We start from the raw sequence: 21,772 nt of genomic DNA on the forward strand, positions 1-21,772 counted from the left end.
CTCCTCTAATGAATAGGGCCCTGCAGTGTCCTACCCCCTCTTATGAATAGGGGCCTGCAGTGTCCTACCTCCTCTTATGAATAGGGGCCTGCAGTGTCCTACCCTCCTCTAATGAATAGGGCCCTGCAGTGTCCTACCTCCTCTTATGAATAGGGGCCTGCAGTGTCCTACCTCCTCTAATGAATAGGGCCCTGCAGTGTCCTACCCCCTCTTATGAATAGGGCCCTGCAGTGTCCTACCTCCTCTTATGAATAGGGCCCTGCAGTGTCCTACCCCCTCTTATGAATAGGGCCCTGCAGTGTCCTACCCCCTCTTATGAATAGGGTCCTGCAGTGTCCTACCCCCTCTTATGAATAGGGCCCTGCAGTGTCCTACCTCCTCTAAAGAATAGGGCCCTGCAGTGTCCTACCCTCCTCTAATGAATAGGGCCCTGCAGTGTCCTACCCTCCTCTAATGAATAGGGCCCTGCAGTGTCCTACCCTCCTCTAATGAATAGGGCCCTGCAGTGTCCTACCCTCCTCTACTGAATAGGGCCCTGCAGTGTCCTACCTCCTCTAATGAATAGGGCCCTGCAGTGTCCTACCCCCTCTAATGAATAGGTTCCTGCAGTGTCCTACCTCCTCTTATGAATAGGGGCCTGCAGTGTCCTACCCCCTCTTATGAATAGGGGCCTGCTGTGTTTTACCTCCTCTTATGAATAGGGCCCTGCAGTGTCCTACCCCCTCTTATGAATAGGGCCCTGCAGTGTCCTACCCCCTCTTATGAATAGGGGCCTGCAGTGTCCTACCCCCTCTTATGAATAGGGGCCTGCTGTGTTTTACCTCCGCTAATGAATAGAAGCCTGCAGTGTACAAATTATATCAGACAAAGTTGAACAGCTCCCCTCCAGTTTATGAAATTCAGAGTAGCAGGTGTTCAAACAGCAGCAAGCACAACACACTAGAGGTCGACCGATTATGATTTTTTTTAACACCGATACCAATTGTTGGAGGACCAAAAAAAGCCGAAACCGATTAATCGGATGATTTTTATATATATATTTGTAATAATGACAATTACAACAATACTGAATGAACACTTTTATTTTAACTTAATATAATACATATTTAAAAATCTATTTAGTGTCTAATAAATAATGAAACATGTTCAATTTGGTTTAAATAATGCAAAAACACAGTGTTGGAGAAGAAAGTAAAAGTGCAATATGTGCCATGTAAAAAAGCTAACGTTTAACCTCTCTAGGGTACGTGAGACGTTAGCGTCCCACCTCTTCAAACGCCAGTGAAAGTGCAGGGCGCCGAATTCAAAACAACAGAAATCCCATAATTAAAATTCTTCAAACATACATGTATTTTAAACCCTTTTAAAGATACACTTGTTGTAAATCCAGCCACAGTGTCCGATTTCAAAAAAGCTTTACTACGAAAGCAAACCAAACGATTATGTTAGGTGAGTGCCTATTCACAGAATAACACAGCCATTTTTCCAGCCAAAGAGAGGATTCACAAAAAGCAGAAATATAGATAAAATGAATCACTAACCTTTGATGATCTTCATCAGATGACACTCATAAGACTTCATGTTACACAATACATGTATGTTTTGTTCGGTAAAGTTCATATTTATATCCAAAAATCTGAGTTTACATTGACGCCTTATGTTCAGAAGTCACAAAACATACTTTGATTTTGCAGAGAGCCACATTAATTTACAGGAATACTCATAATAAACATTACTAAAAGATACAACAGTTATGCATGGAATTTTCGATGCACTTCTCCTTAATGCAACTGCTGTGTCAGATTTCAAAAAAGCTTTACGGAAAAAGCAAACCATGCAATAATCTGAGTCGGCACTCAGAGCCCAATCAAGACACAAATATAGCCGCCATATTATGCAGTCAACAGAAGTCAGAAGTAACAATATAAACATTCACTTACCTTTGATGATCTTCATCAGAATGCACTCCCAGGAATCCCAGTTCCACAATAAATGTTTGTTTTGTTCGATAATGTCCATCATTTATGTCCAAATTCCTCCTTGTTCTAGCGTTCAGTACACTTTCCAAACTCACGACGCGCGGGCAGGTCCAGCGGAAAGTACGGACGAAAAGTTAAAAAAGTTATATTACAGTCCGTAAAAACATGACAAACGAAGTATTGAATCAATCTTTAGGATGTTTTTAACATAATTCTTCAATAATGTTCCAACCATAGTATTCCTGTGTCTTCAGAATTGCGATGGAACAGAGCTCGCTCTCACGTGAACGCGCATGGTCAGAGCATGTTCAGGTCATGGCAGACCTGACTCATTCCTCTCGCCTTCGGCCCCACTAAACAGTAGAGGCCTCAGACAAGGTTCTAACGACTCTTGACATCTAGTGGAAGCCTTGGGAAGTGCAACATTACCAATATCCCACTGTATCTTCAATAGGAGCTGAGTTGAAAATCGACCAACCTCAGATATCTCACTTCTCACTCACACTGTTATACTCACAGACATCATTCAAACAGTTTTAGACACTTCAGAGTGTTTTCTATCCAAATCTACTAATACTATGCATATTCTAGCTTTTATGGCTTTGTAGCAGGCCGTTTACTCTGGGCATGCTTTTCATCCGGACGTGAAAATACTGCCCCCTACCCCAAAGAAGTTTTAAGTTCCTTGCTCAAGGACATGAGAACATATGAAAGCTGGTGGTTCCTTTTAACATGAGTCTTCAATATTCCCAGTTAATTAAGAAGTTTTAGGTTGGAGTTATTATAGGATTTTTTCTCTCTACACCATTTGATATTTCATATACCTTTGACTAATGGATGTTCTTATAGGCACTATAGTATTGCCAGCCTAATCTTGGGAGTTGATAGGCTTGAAGTCATAAACAGCGCTGTGCTTCAAGCATTGCGAAGAGCTGCTGGCAAACACAGGAAAGTGCTGTTTGAATGAATGCTTACGAGCCTGCTGCTGCCTACCACTGCTCAGTCAGACTGCTCTATCAAATATCAAATCATAGACTTAATTATAATATAATAAACACACAAAAATACGAGCCTTAGGTCATTAATATGGTCAAATCCGGAAACTATAATTTCGAAAACAAAACGTTTATTCTTTCAGTGAAATACGGAACGTTACGTATTTTATCGAATGGGTGGCATCCATTCGTCTGAATAATGCTGTTACATTACACAACCTTCAATGTTATGTCATAATTATGTACAATTCTGGCAAATTAATTAGTCTTTGTTTGGAAGAATTGGTCTTCACACAGTTCTCATCGAGCCAGGCGGCCCAAACTCCTGCATATACCCTGACTCTGCTTGCACAGAACGCAAGAGAAGTGACACAATTTCCTAGTTAATATTGCCTGCAAACATTAATTTATTTTAACTAAATGTGCAGGTTTATAAGAATATACTTGTGTATTGATTTTAAGAAAGGCATTGATGTTTATGGTTAGGTATGTCATGACGTTGGCCTGATGGGGGAGGTTTATGACCCCCATAAATACCTTTCCCCTTTTTCCTCTCTCTACTCTACCGATGGGACTATTGAAAATTCCTTTGTTAACATGGTGACATCAAAAGATGGGAAACGGAACCATATTTCGGTAATCCAACCAGTTGAAAATATGCGTTGGTACTTAATGAATATGATCTCAGATCAGTTGTTGTCTGAGACATTATTACTAATGACAGGATGACATAAACTGTATCTTGGAAAGTCGACACATTCTAGCTATCAGATTCACATGGAATGGTTGTGCAATTTAAATGTTTAAATATGAAACTATTTGTGAAAATATTAAATGTAATTTAGCTTCTTAAAACTTCTTCTGGCTGCAAGCCCTAAGTCGGGATCAATATGACAACAGCCACTTCAAGTGCAGGGCGCGAAATTCAAAATATATTTTTTAGAAATATTTAACTTTCACACATTAACAAGTCCAACACAGCAAATGAAAGGTACACATCTTGTGAATCCAGCCAACATGTCCGATTTTTAAAATGTTTTACAGCGAAAACAGCACGTATATTTATGTTAGCTCACCACCAAATACAAAAAAGGACAGACATTTTTCACAGCACAGGTAGCATGCACAAAGCCAACCTAACTAACCAAGAACCAACCAAACTAACCAACAAACAACTTCATCAGATGACAGTCTTATAACATGTTATTCAATAAATCTATGTTTTGTTCGAAAAATGTGCATATTTCAGGTATAAATCATAGTTTACATTGCAGCTACAATCAGAAATTGCACCGAAAGCAGACAGAATAATTAGACACCAACGTCAAATACCTAAATACTCATCATAAAACATTTCTGAAAAATACATAGTGTACAGCAAATGAAAGACAGGCATCTTGTGATTCCAGACAATATTTCCGTTTTCTTAAGTGTTTTACAGCGAAAACACAATATAGCGTTATATTAGCTTACCACAATAGCCAGAAACACAAGCCATTTCCCAGCAGCAAAAGATAGCGATCGTAACAAACCAGCAAAAGATATATAATTTTTGACTAACCTTGATATGCTTCATCAGATGACAGTCCTATAACATCAGGTTATACATACACTTATGTTTTGTTCGAAAATGTGCATATTTAGAGCTGAAATCAGTGGTTATACATTGTGCTAACGTAGCTACTTTTTCCCACAACGTCCGGATATTTTTCGGACACTTTTTCTGACACACATATTCTGACCAAATAGCTATTCATAAACATAACTAAAAAATAAATGTTGTATAGGAAATGATAGATACACTAGTTCTTAATGCAATCGCCGTGTTAGAATTCTAAAAATAACTTCATTACGACATAAGGCTTACGTTATGGCGAGAGCGTGCGCAAAACTAATAGTACACAGTTCGACAGATATATGAAATAGCATCATAAAATGGGTCCTACTTTTGCTGATCTTTCATTAGAATGTTGTACAAGAGGTCCTTTGTCAAGAACAATCGTTGTTTGGATTTAGAACGTCCTTTTTCCCTCTTGAATTAGCAAGCGCACTAGCCAAGTTGCGCGAAGCTCTCCTTCCTGAACAAAGGCACACAACGCAACACGCCTAACGTCCCGAATAAATTTCAATAGTCTAATAAAACTATATTGAAAAAACATACTTTACGATGATATTGTCACATGTATCAAATAAAATCAAAGCCGGAGATAGTAGTCGCCTATAACGACAGCTGTACAGAAGGCAATCCCCGGTTCCTTCTCGCGCCTTCCTGAAAACAGGAAATGGGTGACACGTCATTCCAAGAGGATTTATTCCAACTCAGACCAAGATAAACCCTCCATTTCTTCTCTCACTGCCTCTTGACATCCTAGGGGTAGGTGTATGACGTGCATGTATACTAATACGTATCATGCCCATTTATAGGCAGGACCTAGAACAGAGCATAGTTTTCAGACTTTCCACTTCCTGGTCAGGAAGTTTGTGCCAAATGAGTTCTGTTTTACTCACAGATATAATTCAAACGGTTTTAGAAACTAGAGAGTGTTTTCTATCCAATAGTAATAATAATATGCATATTGTACGAGCAAGAATTGAGTACGAGGCCGTTTGAAATGGGCACCTTTTATCTGGCTACTCAATACTGCCCCTGCAGCCCAAACAGGTTAATGAGAGAACGGTGTGTCAGAAGAACACCACTCTGCTCACTCAGAGGCCCCGCCCAAGTGAACAGACATGGGTTGTAAACTATGAAACACGCCCTTCTTTCACCACTATATAAACCCGTTTACAAAAATGTAACTTCCTGTTCCAAGGACGTGCGGACTTGAGGTCCCCACGTTGAAAGGACAAAGACCACTTACAGAACTAAGCCAACCTCAGCAAGAACCTAACGAAATTAGCATTCTGTGTATATGTAATTCTGTGTGATTATTTAGATATTTACCAAATAAATAGTTAAACCAAATTTTGTATTGCTGATTCAGCTTGTTAGCCAGGGTTCGTGAAGATAATAATTGAACCAATAATTTACAACTTTCAGATGAGACTAAATAAGGTGATGATTAAATATTGACTGCTATTGATGTAAAAGATTACTAGGTCTTTAAGAGTTTATTCGGAAGATAACCGCTCTATAAACATTATTTCGTGGTGCCCCGACTTTCTAGTTAATTATTTACCTGTTCAGCTTAATCAGGTAATATGAATTACAGAGAAATGTTTTTATAGAATAGCATGTCATCACTTAATCCCGCATAGCCAAAGACACGACAGGTACATTGGTGCAACGATGCTTTTTTCGCGAATGCGCTTGTTAAATCATCACCCGTTTGGCGAAGTAGGCTGTGATTCAATGATAAATTAACAGGCACCGCATTGATTATTTGCAACGCAGGACAAGCTAGTTAACCTAGTAATATCATCAACCATGTGTAGTTAACTAATGATTATGTTAAGATTTATTGTTTTTTATAAGATAAGTTTAATGCTAGCTAGCAACTTACCTTGGCTCCTTGCTGCACTCGCGTAACAGGTGGTCAGCCTGCCACGCAGTCTCCTCGTGGAGTGCAATGTAATCGGCCATAGTTGGCGTCCAAAAATGCAGATTACAGATTGTTATGAAAATTTGAAATCGGCCCTAATTAATAGTCCATGGTGATTAATCAATCAACCTCTACAACACACACACACACACACACACACACACACACACACACACACACACACACACACACACACACATGCCTGCAGTGTCCTACCCCTCTTTTGAATAGTGGCCTGCAGTGTCCAACCTCCTCTTATGAATAGGGGCCTGCAGTGTCCTACCCCCTCTTTTGAGTAGTGGCCTGCAGTGTCCAACCTCCTCTTATGAATAGGGGCATGCAGTGTCCTACCCCCTCTTTTGAGTAGGGGCCTGCCGTGTTCTACCTCCTCTAATGAATAGAAGCCTGCAGTGTACAAATTATATCAGACAAAGTTGAACAGCTCCCCTCCAGTGTATGAAATGCAGATTAGCAGGTGTTCAAACAGCAGCAAGCACAACACACACACAAAAATGGACACACACACACACACTCACTCAAACACGCAAGTGCGCATGCACACACACACACACATGCACACACACCGGACCTTAGACATACACAGGACGTTGGCTGGCATTGAAGAATTCTGTATACCCCTTGACAGTTTGACCTTCGTTTTGTATGCAAAGAGGATTGTGTTAAATTAAACATGCCTGATCCTGGCCAGGAAACTAATAGACAACAACCCATTCATCTCCTACACCCTGATTAATTATCATAATGAAGATTTTAATAACCAACTGGAGGACAAGTAGTCCACACACTTTAACGAAGAGAAAACAACTCAAGTAGTCCACTGACTTAATACAACGAGTATAAGAAGATAAGTACTCAAGCAGTCCAGTCACTTTAAGTTGATGAAAAACTAAATAAAAGACAACTCACGTAGAACACTAACTTGAGCGTAGAGTACGGTGAGTATGGGGAGTACGGTGAGTACGTGGTGTACGGGGAGTACAGTGAGTACGTGGAGTACGTAGAGCACGGGGAGTACAGTGAGTACGTAGAGCACGTGGTTTACGGGGAGTACAGTGAGTACGTAGAGCACGGGGAGTACAGTGAGTACGTAGAGCACGTGGTTTACGGGGAGTACAGTGAGTACGTGGAGTACGTAGAGCACGGGGAGTACAGTGAGTACGTAGAGCACGTGGTTTACAGGGAGTACAGTGAGTACGTGGAGTACGTAGAGCACGTGGTGTACAGGGAGTACAGTGAGTACGTGGTGTACGGGGGAGTACAGTGAGTACGGGGAGTACAGTGAGTACGGGGAGTACAGTGAGTACGGGGTGTACGGGGAGTACAGTGAGTACGTGGAGTACGTAGAGCACGTGGTGTACGGGGAGTACGGTGAGTACGTGGTGTATGGGGAGTACAGTGAGTACGTGGAGTACAGTGAGTACGTGGAGTACGTAGAGCACGTGGTGTACGGGGAGTACGGTGAGTATGTGGTGTACGGGGTGTACAGTGAGTACGGGGTGTACGGGGAGTACAGTGAGTACGGGGAGTACGGTGAGTACGTGGAGTACGGTGAGTACGTGGAGTACGGGGAGTACGTGGTGTACGGGGAGTACAGTGGAGAAAAATAGAAGAAGTCAACTCAAGGCATGCACTGACATTCCTCATAGATTTGACTGAGGTTTGTTTTCAAACTGCTATTTGTGATCATGGGCTGTCTCTTTGTCGGTTTGCTCTGCTAAACAGTTTTGAAACAAAGATCAATTATATAAAGATAATTGATAGTAGTAAAAAGCTTTGGAGCACCTTAAATGACATTTTGGGCTAATTGGCGAACTCTGCTCCATCATTCATTGAATCAGACGGCTCATTCATCACAAAACCCACTGATATTGCCAACTACTTTAATGATTTTTTCATTGACAAGATTAGCCAACTTGGGCATGACATGCCAACAACAAATTCTGAACCTACACATCCATGCATAACTGAGCAAATTATTACATGACAAGCATTGTAATTTTGAATTCCTTAAAGTGAGTGTGGAAGAGGTGAACAAATGATTGTTGTCTAACAACAATGACAAGCCACCTGGGTCTGACAACTTGGATGGAACATTACTGAGGATGATAGTGGACAATATTGCTACTCCTATTTGCCATCTCTTCAGTCATAAGCCTACAGGAAAGTGTTTGCCCTCAGGCCTGGATGGAAGCAAAAGTCATTCCTCTTCCCAAGAATAGCAAAGCTCAAACAGCCGACCAATCAGCTTATTACCAAAAATGGTGTTTGACCAGATACAATGCTATTTCACAGTAAACTAATTAACAACATATTTTCAGCACACTTATAGGGAAGGACATTCAACATGTACCACACATTACTAGTGATTGGCTGAAAGGTTTCTGGAAGATGTTTTTATAGACTTCAGTGCAGCTTTTTACATTATTGATCACAGTCTGCAGATGGAAAAACACCCCCTGCTATATTGTGGATAAAAAATTACCTGTCTAACAAAACACAGAGGGTGTTCTTTAATGGAAGCCTCTCCAACATAATCCAGGTAGAGTTAGGCATTCCCCAGGGCAGCTGTCTAGTCCCCTTACTTTTTTCAATCTTTACTAATGACCTGCTACTGGCTTTGAGTAAAGCCAGTGTGTCTATGGATGCGGATGACTCAACAATATACATGTCAGCTGCTACAGCAACTGAAATGACTGCAACACTTAACAAATAGCTGCATTTAGTTTCAGAATAGGTGGCAAGAAATAGTTAGTCCTTAATATAAAAAAAACAACAGAAAAGCATTGTATTTGGGACAAATCATTCCCTAATCCTAAACTAAATCTTGTAATTAATAATGTGGAAATTGAGCAAGTTGAGGAGACTAAACTGCTTGGAGTAACCCTGAATTGTAAACTGTCATGGTCAAAGCATATTGATGCAACAGTAGCTAGGATGGGGAGAAGTCTGTCCATAATAAAGTGCTACTCTGCCTTAACAAGGCAGGCCCTACAGGCCCTAGTTTTGTCACACATTGACTACTGTCCAGTCGTGTGGTCAGGTGCCACAAAGAGGGACCTCAAAAAATTACAATTAACTCAGAACAGGCCAGCATGGCTGGGCCTTAAATGTACACGGAGAGCTAACATTAATATGCATGTCAATCTCCCCTGGCTCAAAGTGCATTCCCCACAAGACATGCCACAAGAGGTCTCTTCAGTCCCTAAAACCAGAACAGGCTATGGGAGTCGCATAGTACTACATAGAGCAGGGTTCGTCAACTAGGTTTGGCTTTGGGCCAATTTGTTAGTCGGTGGGCCAGTCGGTGGGCCAGCATATAATAATAGCACAATTAATAGGCCTACACTACAAATTGATCAACATTTTTAACACATTTGATTAGTACATAATACATTCAGTGACAATAAAATCATTTAGAACTGATTAAGATCATAAAATCACCAATATCTCTATTCAATTATAATTGTTTGTTTATTTCTCTGTGCGTTGATTGGTGGGTAAAAACAGGTCTACGTAGCCTACTGTAGTCTATACTACTTTATTAATGGGTAAAACAGGTCTACGTAGCCTACTGTAGTCTATACTACTTTATTAATGGGTAAAACAGGTCTACGTAGCCTACTGTAGTCTATACTACTTTTTTAAATGTCAACATTCGTTCAGAACAATTAGCTTGATAGCAAGAGAACATGTCACTCTAAAAAAGTATCAAAAGAAAGGTGGATAATTAAAATTGAAGTTTCAGCGAAGAATGGACAGAGATATGCATACCATCTTTCTCTAATGCCAAGTCAGTGGGTCTTATTTGTAATGAAAATGTTGCTGTTTGCAAAGAATTAAATCTCAGACGGCATTATGAATCTAAGCATGGTACTTTCAAAGTGGCCTCCAGCCCCAGACAGAGGCCCGACGCAGATAAATTGAAGCATTTACTACAAGCTACAAACACGGCAGCAGAATCCTCCTTCGTGGCCTGACCCAACAACAGAAGGTCACAAGTGCTTCCCTAAAAGCGTCCTGGGTTCTGACCAAACACAACTTGCCCTTCACCGACGCAGAGGTATTTAAAAAGTGCATGGTAACAGTTTGAGGAATTGGCTACTGAAAAGTCTATGGATAGAATAATTGTGTCTGTCAAACAGGTGTCCCGGTCTGCGTCATCAGCCGGACGCCGTGTCCGTGCTCTGGCGGATGATGTCCATAGGATTGTTCTGGAGCGGCTCAGTTAGGCTGGGCATTTTCTCCTGGCTATTGATGAGAGTACTGACAAGACCGATGTAGCACAGTTGTGTGTATATGTTATTTTCATGGAAATTACTTCAAAGAAGAGCTACTGGCACTGATTCCCCTGGAAGGACACACCACCGGGGACGTTCCCCTGGAAGGACACGCCACCGGGGACGTTCCCCTGGAAGGACACACCACCGGGGACGTTCCCCTGGAAGGACACACCACCGGGGACGTTCCCCTGGAAGGACACACCACCGGGGACGTTCCCCTGGAAGGACACACCACCGGGGACGTTCCCCTGGAAGGACACACCACCGGGGACGTTCCCCTGGAAGGACACACCACCGGGGACGTTCCCCTGGAAGGACACACCACCGGGGACGTTCCCCTGGAAGGACACACCACCGGGGACGTTCCACTGGAAGGACACACCTCCGGGGACGTTCCCCTGGAAGGACACACCTCCGGGGACGTTCCCCTGGAAGGACACACCACCGGGGACGTTCCCCTGGAAGGACACACCACCGGGGACGTTCCCCTGGAAGGACACACCACCGGGGACGTTCCCCTGGAAGGACACACCACCGGGGACGTTCCCCTGGAAGGACACACCACCGGGGATATCCTATTCACAAAGCTGGAACAATTGTTTACGCAGCATGGCTTGTCATTCGAAAAAGTCAACTTTGTGGTGACCGACAGGGCTCCTGTGGTGGGCAGACATGGGGCCTGGTCAGCAGGTTGAAGGAAATCGCCCCACAAATGAATGTCTTGCATTGTCTCATCCATCACAGTGCGCTGTGTGTCAGACTAAATGCTGAGCTAAAAGATGTGATGGATAAAGTAATGCGCATAATCAACTTTGTCAGGGGGACATCAAGCACACAACACCGTCTTTTCCGCAAGCTTGTGACAGAATCATAGGAGTCCATCCAGGATGATCTCCTGCTTTACAACAACGTGCGCTGGCTGAGTAAAGGAAAAGCAAGCTGGTGACAGAATCAGAGGAGGCCATCCAGGATGATCTCCTGCTTTACAACAACGTGCGCTGGCTGACTAAAGGAAAAGCAAGCTGGTGACAGAATCAGAGGAGGCCATCCAGGATGATCTCCTGCTTCACAACAACGTGCGCTGGCTGAGTAAAGGAAAAGCAAGCTTGTGACAGAATCAGAGGAGTCCATCCAGGATGATCTCCTGCTTCACAACAACGTGCGCTGGCTGACTAAAGGAAAAGCTCTAGATCCATTCCGTGAGCTGCATGACCAGGTTGTGGATTTTGTCAGAAAAAGCTAAATGAGGGCAGCAGCTGACCACCTTCGTATTCTGGAAATTGAGGAATTCCTCTCTAAAGTAGCTTTTTTGGCTGACATTCTGTCACTTAAAGGGTTAAATCTGCAGTTACAAGGAAGGGGGAAAACTTGAGGCCTTTACTAAGGAGCTTGAGTTGTTCCATTTATACTTGTCATCTGGAAGGCTACTGCACTTCAGCACACTGAGGAAACGAGGTACCAGGCCGCAGCATTGTCACAGAGGTGATGGAAGATTTCAACAAGCAGCTGAGGGACAGCTTCTCCAACAGATTTGAAGACTACAGTATGCCCAAGGATATAATTGTGTTTGTACGTGATCCTTTCACAGTCCGCCCAGGTGGGGAATTCTCCTCCCTTGCTAAGAAAACGATACCCTCCTGGATGAGGCCGCAATTCAAACTGAGCTGATTGAATTCCAAACATTGAGCCAAATCAGGGATGCGCTCAGGAGTGCAGAGTCCTTGTGTACGTTGTGGGTGGCGTGCTCAGAGGAATACAGCACAGTGCAGAGTCCTTGTGTACGTTGTGGGAGGCGTGTTCAGAGGAATACAGCACAGTGCAGAGTCCTTGTGTACGTTGTGGGTGGCGTGCTCAGAGGAATACAGCACAGTAAAGAAACCTGCCTTTTATGTGCTAACAATGTTTGGATCGACTTACACCTGAGAGTCCTCCTTTTCCTCTATGAACGTAATGAAGACTCACGACAGGAACCTGCTTTCACTTTAGTTAATCGAGGACTGCCTGCGCATCAAAATCACATCCCTCTCACCTGACATCTGCAAGTTTGTGTCCGAGGGGAAATGCAACTTTTCCCATTAAGTAAGTAACTGTTGGCAGTATTTTATGTTTGTTTTGTCGTTACAGGAGCAGGTTATCCCGAGACTCCCGATACAAGGATACAGACATTCAGACACAGAAATCGCCTTTTTTTCCTTTAAATTATTGTTTTATGTAGGATGCCACATTTTTGGCCAGTTGCAATTGTAAGTAGGCCTAATAAATAAATACAAATCCCACTTCTATTAGGCCATTTTGTTTACTTGTGAAAGATGCTGTTAAGCCACATAGGGGCGATGGGTCCATGGGGCGACACACAATTGGCCCAGTGTCGTCCGGGTTAGGGAGGGTTTGGCCGGCAGGGATATCCTTGTCTCATCACGCACTAGCGACTCCTGTGGCGGGCCGGGCGCAGTGCACACTGACCAGGTCGCCAGGTGTACGGTGTTTCCTCTGACACATTGGTGCGACTGGCTTCCGAGTTGGATGTGCAATGTGTCAAGAAGCAGTGCGGCTAGGTTCGCCTCTCCCGAGTCCGTACGGGAGTTGCAGTGATGAGACAAGACTGTAACTACTACCAATTGGATATCACGAAATTGGGGAGGAAAAAAAGGGTAAAATAATTCAAATAAATAAAATAAAATATTTTAAATGGGCTAAGAAGAAATAGACCCCAATTAAGCCCTCTTGTTGTTTGTAAAATCAAATTCGAATGAAGATTATTGTTGAAATTAATTACTCCTGCTATGGTGGGCAGACACGGGGCCTGGTCAGCAGGTTGAAGTAAATCGCCCCACAAATGAATGGCTTGCGTTGTCTCATCCATCACAGTGCGCTGTGTGTCAGACTAAACGCTGAGCTAAAAGATGTGAGGTGCTGTTCACCTGGGTTCACCTCCTATTGATTGCCTGCGGTTGCAGCTTTACATTTCAGCATCTAAAGAAAATGGTCCACTGCCTGCTTTATTAGTTGACTGTCTCCTGCATCCTCTCTCCTCATTGATTAAGTTAAAATGTAACTTTTGCATTATTTAGGTAGGGACACTTCCTTCTTCAGACATTGCATTTGGGACTTTTTGCATCTCAGGTCCAAGATAAAACATTTTTTTCTTTTTTTATGACCAAAAATATTCATAATTAATTTGAGGGGCTTTGAGGGGCCCAATAATATTGCTGGCGGGCCAGATTTGGCCCACGGGCTGCTAGTTGGGGAACACTGACATAGAGCCATGACTCCATGGAACTCTATTGCACATCAAGTAGCTCATGCAAGCAGTAGAATCAGATTTTTTAAAAACAGATAAAAATAAACTTTTGGAACAGTGTGAAGAGTGTGAAGAGACACACACACACACACAGGCGCATACACACACACACACACACGTGGTAACATATGCACAATACACACACGTACACATGTATTTGGTCTTGTAGATATCTGGTAGTAGAGTAGTGGCCTGGTTTAATTTAGCTAGACTCCAGGAAGAGTAGCTGCTGCCTTGGCAGTAACTAATGGGGATCCATAATAAACCCCAGGAAGAGTAGCTGCTGCCTTGGCAGGAACTAATGGGGATCCATAATAAACCCCAGGAAGAGTAGCTGCTGCCTTGGCAGTAACGAATGGGGATCCATAATAAACCCTAGGAAGAGTAGCTGCTGCCTTGGCAGTAACTAATGGGGATCCATAATAAACCCCAGGAAGAGTAGCTGCTGCCTGTTTACACTGATTGAAGTGGATTTAACAGGTGACATCAATAAAGGATCAAAGCTTTCACCTGGATTCACCTGGTCAGTCTGTCATGGAAAGAGAAGGTGTTCTTAATGTTTTATACACTCGGTGTAAACAGAAGTAACAGATGCCAACAAAGTTATACCTTGAAAAGCAGGCCCTGAATATGTTAAAAGAGGTGGGTGGTGTTTGGAATATACAGTAGTGGAAATTCCAAGTCAACCATGACTATTCCACAGATTAAAGCTACAATCTGTGATAAACGCAACATGAAACAATTTCAAAGATTTTACTGAGTTACAGTTCATATTAGGATATCAGTAAATTGCAATAAATTCATTAGACACTAATTTATGGGTTTCACATGACTGGGAATACAGCTATGCATCTGTTGGTCACAGATACCTTTAAAAAAGTAGGGGCGTGGATCAGAAAACCAGTCAGTATCTGGTGTGACCATCGTTTGCCTCGTACAGCATGACACATCTCCTTCAACTAGAGTTGATCAGGCTGTTGATTGTGACCTGTGTAATCTTGTCCCAATCCTCTTCAATGGCTGTGCAAAGTTGCTGGATATTGGTGGGAACTGGAACACTCTGTTGTACACCTGTCGTACACCTCGATCCAGAGCATCGAAAACATGCTCAATGGGTGACATGTCTGGTGAGTATGTAGGCCATGGAAGAACTGGAACATTTTCAGCCTCCAGGAATTGTGTACAGATCCTTGCGACATGGGGCTGTATATTATCATGCTGAAACATGAGGCGATGGATGAATGGCACGACAATGGACCTCAGGATCTCGTCACAGTATCTCTGTGCATTCAAATTGAAATCGATAAAGTGCAATTGTGTTAGTTGTCTGTAGCTTATGCCTGCCCATACCATTACCCCACCGCCACCATGGGGCACTCTGTTCACAACATTGACATCAGTCTGCCATCTGCCCGGTACAGTTGAAACCGGTATTCATCCATGAAGAGCACACTTTTCCAGCGGGCCAGTGGCCATCGAAGGTGAGCATTTGCACACTGAGGTCAGTTATGATGCCGAAGTTCTGTCAGGTCAAGACCCTGGTGAGGACGACGAGCACGTAGATGAGCTTCCTTGAGATGGTTTCTGAGCATTTGTGAAGAAATTCTTTGGTTGTGCAACCCACAGTTTCATCAGCTGTCCGGGTGGCTGGTCTCAGATGATGTGGAGGTCCTGGGCTGGCGTGGTTACTCAGGGTCTGCGGTTATGAGACCGGGTTGGATGTACTGACAAATTCTCTAAATCGACGTTAGAGGCGGCTTATGGTAGATAAATGAACATTCAATTATCTGGCAACAGCTCCGGTGGACATTCCTGCAGTCAGTATGCCAATTGCGTGCTCCCTCAAAACTTGAGACATCTGTGGCATTGTGTTGTGTGCCAAAACTGCACATTTTAGTTTATTGTCCCCAGCAAAAGGTGCACCTGTGCAATGATCATGCTGTTTAATCAGCTTCTTGATATGCCACACCTGTCAGGTGGATTCATTGTCTTGGCAAAGGAGAAATGCTCACTAACATTTTTTGAGAAATGAGCCTTTTGTGCGTATGGAAAATGTCTGGGATCTTTTATTTCAACTCATGAAACGTGGGACCAACACTTTATGTTGCGTTGATATTTTGTTCTGTATGCATTTCCCCAGCCCCATCCCTCAGCTGTTTACCAAAACCCAAAACAAGTGGTGGGGCTAATTATTTTCCTTAAGAACAAATGCTCGATTGTAGCTTCAAACATATTTCCCAGGAGAGGTCTTTTTGGCTGAGTGGGACATTGTAGTATAACATTCTTAAGTATTCATATGAATATAATTGAACGCTACATTTGGCAACAACGTTATCATGATATTACTCAACTTGTGGGAGGTTTAACTTGGGTACCATATTGGGAGAAAAATAACTATTGACGTTAAGCTCACTCAGTGAAACATTTGGTGACAGCGGTGGGATAATATTATGTGTAGCTGTGGCAGGTTTTTAGGTAGAAAACAATACAACTATGTTCTCTTTACATAGTTGGCCTGTTGAACCAGGAAGAGGAGTGGTCGAGGGCAGCAGGTGTACTCACTGTATTACTGTATTGGGTAATGCAATCTGTGCCTGGAGGTCCTGAGCTCTCATGGCTTTCTCTTCTACCTGAGAGTAATTGCACCCACCTGGTGTCCCAGGTCTAAATCAAATCAAATGTATTTATAAAGCCCTTTTTACATCAGCAGATGTCACAAAGTGCTATACATAAACCCAGCCTAAAACCCCAAACAGCCAGCAATGCAGATGTAGAGGCACGGTGGCTAGGAAAAACTCCTTAGAAAGGTAGGAACCTAAGAAGAAACCTAGAGAGGAACCAGGGTCTGAAGGGTGGCCAGTCCTCTTCTGGCTGTGACGGGTGGAGATTATAAGAGTACATGGCCATTAATTCCAGATCGTTCTTCAAGATGTTAAAATGTTCATAGATGACCAGCAGGGTGAAATAATAATCACCGTGGTTGTAGAGGGTGCAACAGGTCAGCACCTCAGGAGTAAAGTAAATATCAGTTGACTTTTCATAGCCGAGCATTCAGAGGTTGAAACAGCAGGTGTAGGAGAAAAGGGAGGGAAAGAGAGACAGATGGGGGAGAGAGAGAGAGAGATGGGGGGGGAGAAATGGGAGAATTGGAGGGAGCATACTTAAGTTCACACAGGACACCAGAGAAGACAGGAGAATTACACCAGACAAGACAGGAGAATGTCACCAGACAAGACAGGAGAATGTCACCAGACAAGACAGGAGAATGTCACCAGACAAGACAGGAGAATGTCACCAGACAAGACAGGAGAATGTCACCAGACAAGACAGGAGAATGTCACCAGATAAGACAGGAGAATTACACCAGATAAGACAGGAGAATGTCACCAGATAAGACAGGGGAATTACACCATAGACTATCTCACCCACTTTGCCAAAGCACAGCCCCCACACCACTAGAGGGATATCAACAGACCACCAACTTACTACCCTGAGACAATGCTGAGTATAGCCCACGAAGATCTCTACCACCGCATGAGCCAGAGAGGGCTGCAAAACCGGACAGGAAGATCACGTCAGTGACTCAACCCATGACGCACCCCTCCTAGTGACGTAATAGGGTCAGAGGCAGAGAATCCCAGTGGATAGAGGGGAGCCGGCCAGGCAGAGGCAGCATGGGCGGTTCGTTGCTCCAGTGCCTTGCCGTTCACCTTCCCACTCCTGGGCCAGACTACACTCAATCAGTGTAGTCTTCAGTAAAGACTTTTAAAGGCAGACCATTCCATTAAAATGGAGCTCTATAGTAGAAAGCCCTGCCTCCAGCTATTTGCTTTGAAATTCTAGGGAGAATAAGGAGGCCTGCATCTTGTGACCGTAGCGTATGTATAGGTGTGTACGGCAGGACCAAATCGGAGTGATAGATAGGAGCAAGCCCATGTAATGCTTTGTAGGTTAGCAGTAAAACCTTGAAATCAGCCCCAGCCTTAACAGGAAGCCAGTGAGGCTAGCACTGGAGTAATGTGATCACATATGTATCAGTCCCTAATAAGAGGGGAAGAATGAAAATCAGCAGTGGAACTCGAACTGGATCCCTCCTCTATTATTTAGTGACATCATCACTGAACCATTTCACTTCCTGTATTAGAGACCTACAATGTTCCATTTCACTTTCTGTATTCCAGACCTACGATGTATCATTTCACTTCCTGTATTCCAGACTTACGATGTATCATTTCACTTCCTGTATTCCAGACTTACGAGTGCCTCTGTGTCCCCGGATGGGAGGGCGAGTTCTGCCAACAGGAAATAGACGAGTGTTCATCACAGCCGTGCAAAAACAACGCCACCTGTACTGACCTCCTCAACAGCTACCAGTAGGTACCACAGTAGGGTTGTGTCTGATTCAGACCATAGGGCAAAGCTACAGGTAGGTACCACAGTAGGGTTGTGTCTGATTCAGACCATAGGGCAAAGCTACAGGTAGGTACCACAGTAGGGTTGTGTCTGATTCAGACATAGGGCAAAGCTACAGGTAGGTACCACAGTAGGGTTGTGTCTGATTCAGACCATAGGGCAAAGCTACAGGTAGGTACCACAGTAGGGTTGTGTCTGATTCAGACATAGGGCAAAGCTACAGGTAGGTACCACAGTAGGGTTGTGTCTGATTCAGACATAGGGCAAAGCTACAGGTAGGTATCACAGTAGGGTTGTGTCTGATTCAGACATAGGGCAAAGCTACAGGTAGGTATCACAGTAGGGTTGTGTCTGATTCAGACCATAGGGCAAAGCTACAGGTAGGTACCACAGTAGGGTTGTGTCTGATTCAGACCATAGGGCAAAGCTACAGGTAGGTACCACAGTAGGGTTGTGTCTGATTCAGACCATAGGGCAAAGCTACAGGTAGGTACCACAGTAGGGTTGTGTCTGATTCAGACATAGGGCAAAGCTACAGGTAGGTACCACAGTAGGGTTGTGTCTGATTCAGACATAGGGCAAAGCTACAGGTAGGTATCACAGTAGGGTTGTGTCTGATTCAGACATAGGGCAAAGCTACAGGTAGGTATCACAGTAGGGTTGTGTCTGATTCAGACCATAGGGCAAAGCTACAGGTAGGTACCACAGTAGGGTTGTGTCTGATTCAGACCATAGGGCAAAGCTACAGGTAGGTATCACAGTAGGGTTGTGTCTGATTCAGACATAGGGCAAAGCTACAGGTAGGTACCACAGTAGGGTTGTGTCTGATTCAGACATAGGGCAAAGCTACAGGTAGGTACCACAGTAGGGTTGTGTCTGATTCAGACATAGGGCAAAGCTACAGGTAGGTACCACAGTAGGGTTGTGTCTGATTCAGACCATAGGGCAAAGCTACAGGTAGGTACCACAGTAGGGTTGTGTCTGATTCAGACATAGGGCAAAGCTACAGGTAGGTACCACAGTAGGGTTGTGTCTGATTCAGACCATAGGGCAAAGCTACAGGTAGGTACCACAGTAGGGTTGTGTCTGATTCAGACATAGGGCAAAGCTACAGGTAGGTATCACAGTAGGGTTGTGTCTGATTCAGACATAGGGCAAAGCTACAGGTAGGTATCACAGTAGGGTTGTGTCTGATTCAGACCATAGGGCAAAGCTACAGGTAGGTACCACAGTAGGGTTGTGTCTGATTATGACCTGGTTACAGACCCCAAACTGAAAATAGCATATCAGAGCTAGTACAGTGTGGGTCCACCCTATTGTGTTATTCAGACAGTACAGTGTGGGTCCACCCTATTGTGTTATTCAGACAGTACAGTGTGGGTCCACCCTATAGTGTTAATCAGACAGTACAGTGTGGGTCCACCCTATAGTGTTAATCAGACAGTACAGTGTGGGTCCACCCTATTGTGTTATTCAGACAGTACAGTGTGGGTCCACCCTATTGTGTTATTCAGACAGTACAGTGTGGGTCCACCCTATAGTGTTAATCAGACAGTACAGTGTGGGTCCACCCTATAGTGTTAATCAGACAGTACAGTGTGGGTCCACCCTATAGTGTTAATCAGACAGTACAGTGTGGGTCCACCCTATAGTGTTATTCAGACAGTACAGTGTGGGTCCACCCTATAGTGTTATTCAGACAGTACAGTGTGGGTCCACCCTATAGTGTTAATCAGACAGTACAGTGTGGGTCCACCCTATAGTGTTAATCAGACAGTACAGTGTGGGTCCACCCTATAGTGTTAATCAGACAGTACAGTGTGGGTCCACCCTATAGTGTTATTCAGACAGTACAGTGTGGGTCCACCCTATAGTGTTAATCAGACAGTACAGTGTGGGTCCACCCTATAGTGTTAATCAGACAGTACAGTGTGGGTCCACCCTATAGTGTTATTCAGACAGTACAGTGTGGATCCACCCTATAGTGTTAATCAGACAGTACAGTGTGGGTCCACCCTATAGTGTTAATCAGACAGTACAGTGTGGGTCCACCCTATAGTGTTAATCAGACAGTACAGTGTGGGTCCACCCTATAGTGTTAATCAGACAGTACAGTGTGGGTCCACCCTATAGTGTTATTCAGACAGTACAGTGTGGGTCCACCCTATAGTGTTATTCAGACAGTACAGTGTGGGTCCACCCTATAGTGTTAATCAGACAGTACAGTGTGGGTCCACCCTATAGTGTTAATCAGACAATACAGTGTGGGTCCACCCTATAGTGTTAATCAGACAGTACAGTGTGGGTCCACCCTATAGTGTTAATCAGAGTACAGTGTGGGTCCACCCTATAGTGTTATTCAGACAGTACAGTGTGGGTCCACCCTATAGTGTTAATCAGACAGTACAGTGTGGGTCCACCCTATAGTGTTATTCAGACAGTACAGTGTGGGTCCACCCTATAGTGTTATTCAGACAGTACAGTGTGGGTCCACCCTATAGTGTTATTCAGACAGTACAGTGTGGGTCCACCCTATAGTGTTAATCAGACAGTACAGTGTGGGTCCACCCTATAGTGTTAATCAGACAGTACAGTGTGGGTCCACCCTATAGTGTTAATCAGACAGTACAGTGTGGGTCCACCCTATAGTGTTAATCAGACAGTACAGTGTGGGTCCACCCTATAGTGTTAATCAGACAGTACAGTGTGGGTCCACCCTATAGTGTTAATCAGACAGTACAGTGTGGGTCCACCCTATAGTGTTAATCAGACAGTACAGTGTGGGTCCACCCTATAGTGTTATTCAGACAGTACAGTGTGGGTCCACCCTATAGTGTTATTCAGACAGTACAGTGTGGGTCCACCCTATAGTGTTAATCAGACAGTACAGTGTGGGTCCACCCTATAATGTTAATCAGACAGTACAGTGTGGGTCCACCCTATAGTGTTATTCAGACAGTACAGTGTGGGTCCACCCTATAGTGTTAATCAGACAGTACAGTGTGGGTCCACCCTATAGTGTTATTCAGACAGTACAGTGTGGGTCCACCCTATAGTGTTAATCAGACAGTACAGTGTGGGTCCACCCTATAGTGTTATTCAGACAGTACAGTGTGGGTCCACCCTATAGTGTTATTCAGACAGTACAGTGTGGGTCCACACTATAGTGTTATTCAGACATAGTCAGTGTCATTGCATCAGTCTACCCAGTCACATAATAAATGCAAGGAAGTCTTGCTCA

This window comes from Salvelinus namaycush, chromosome 22 (assembly GCF_016432855.1).
Source record: "Salvelinus namaycush isolate Seneca chromosome 22, SaNama_1.0, whole genome shotgun sequence".
In the NCBI taxonomy this organism is placed as follows: Eukaryota; Metazoa; Chordata; class Actinopteri; order Salmoniformes; family Salmonidae; genus Salvelinus; species Salvelinus namaycush.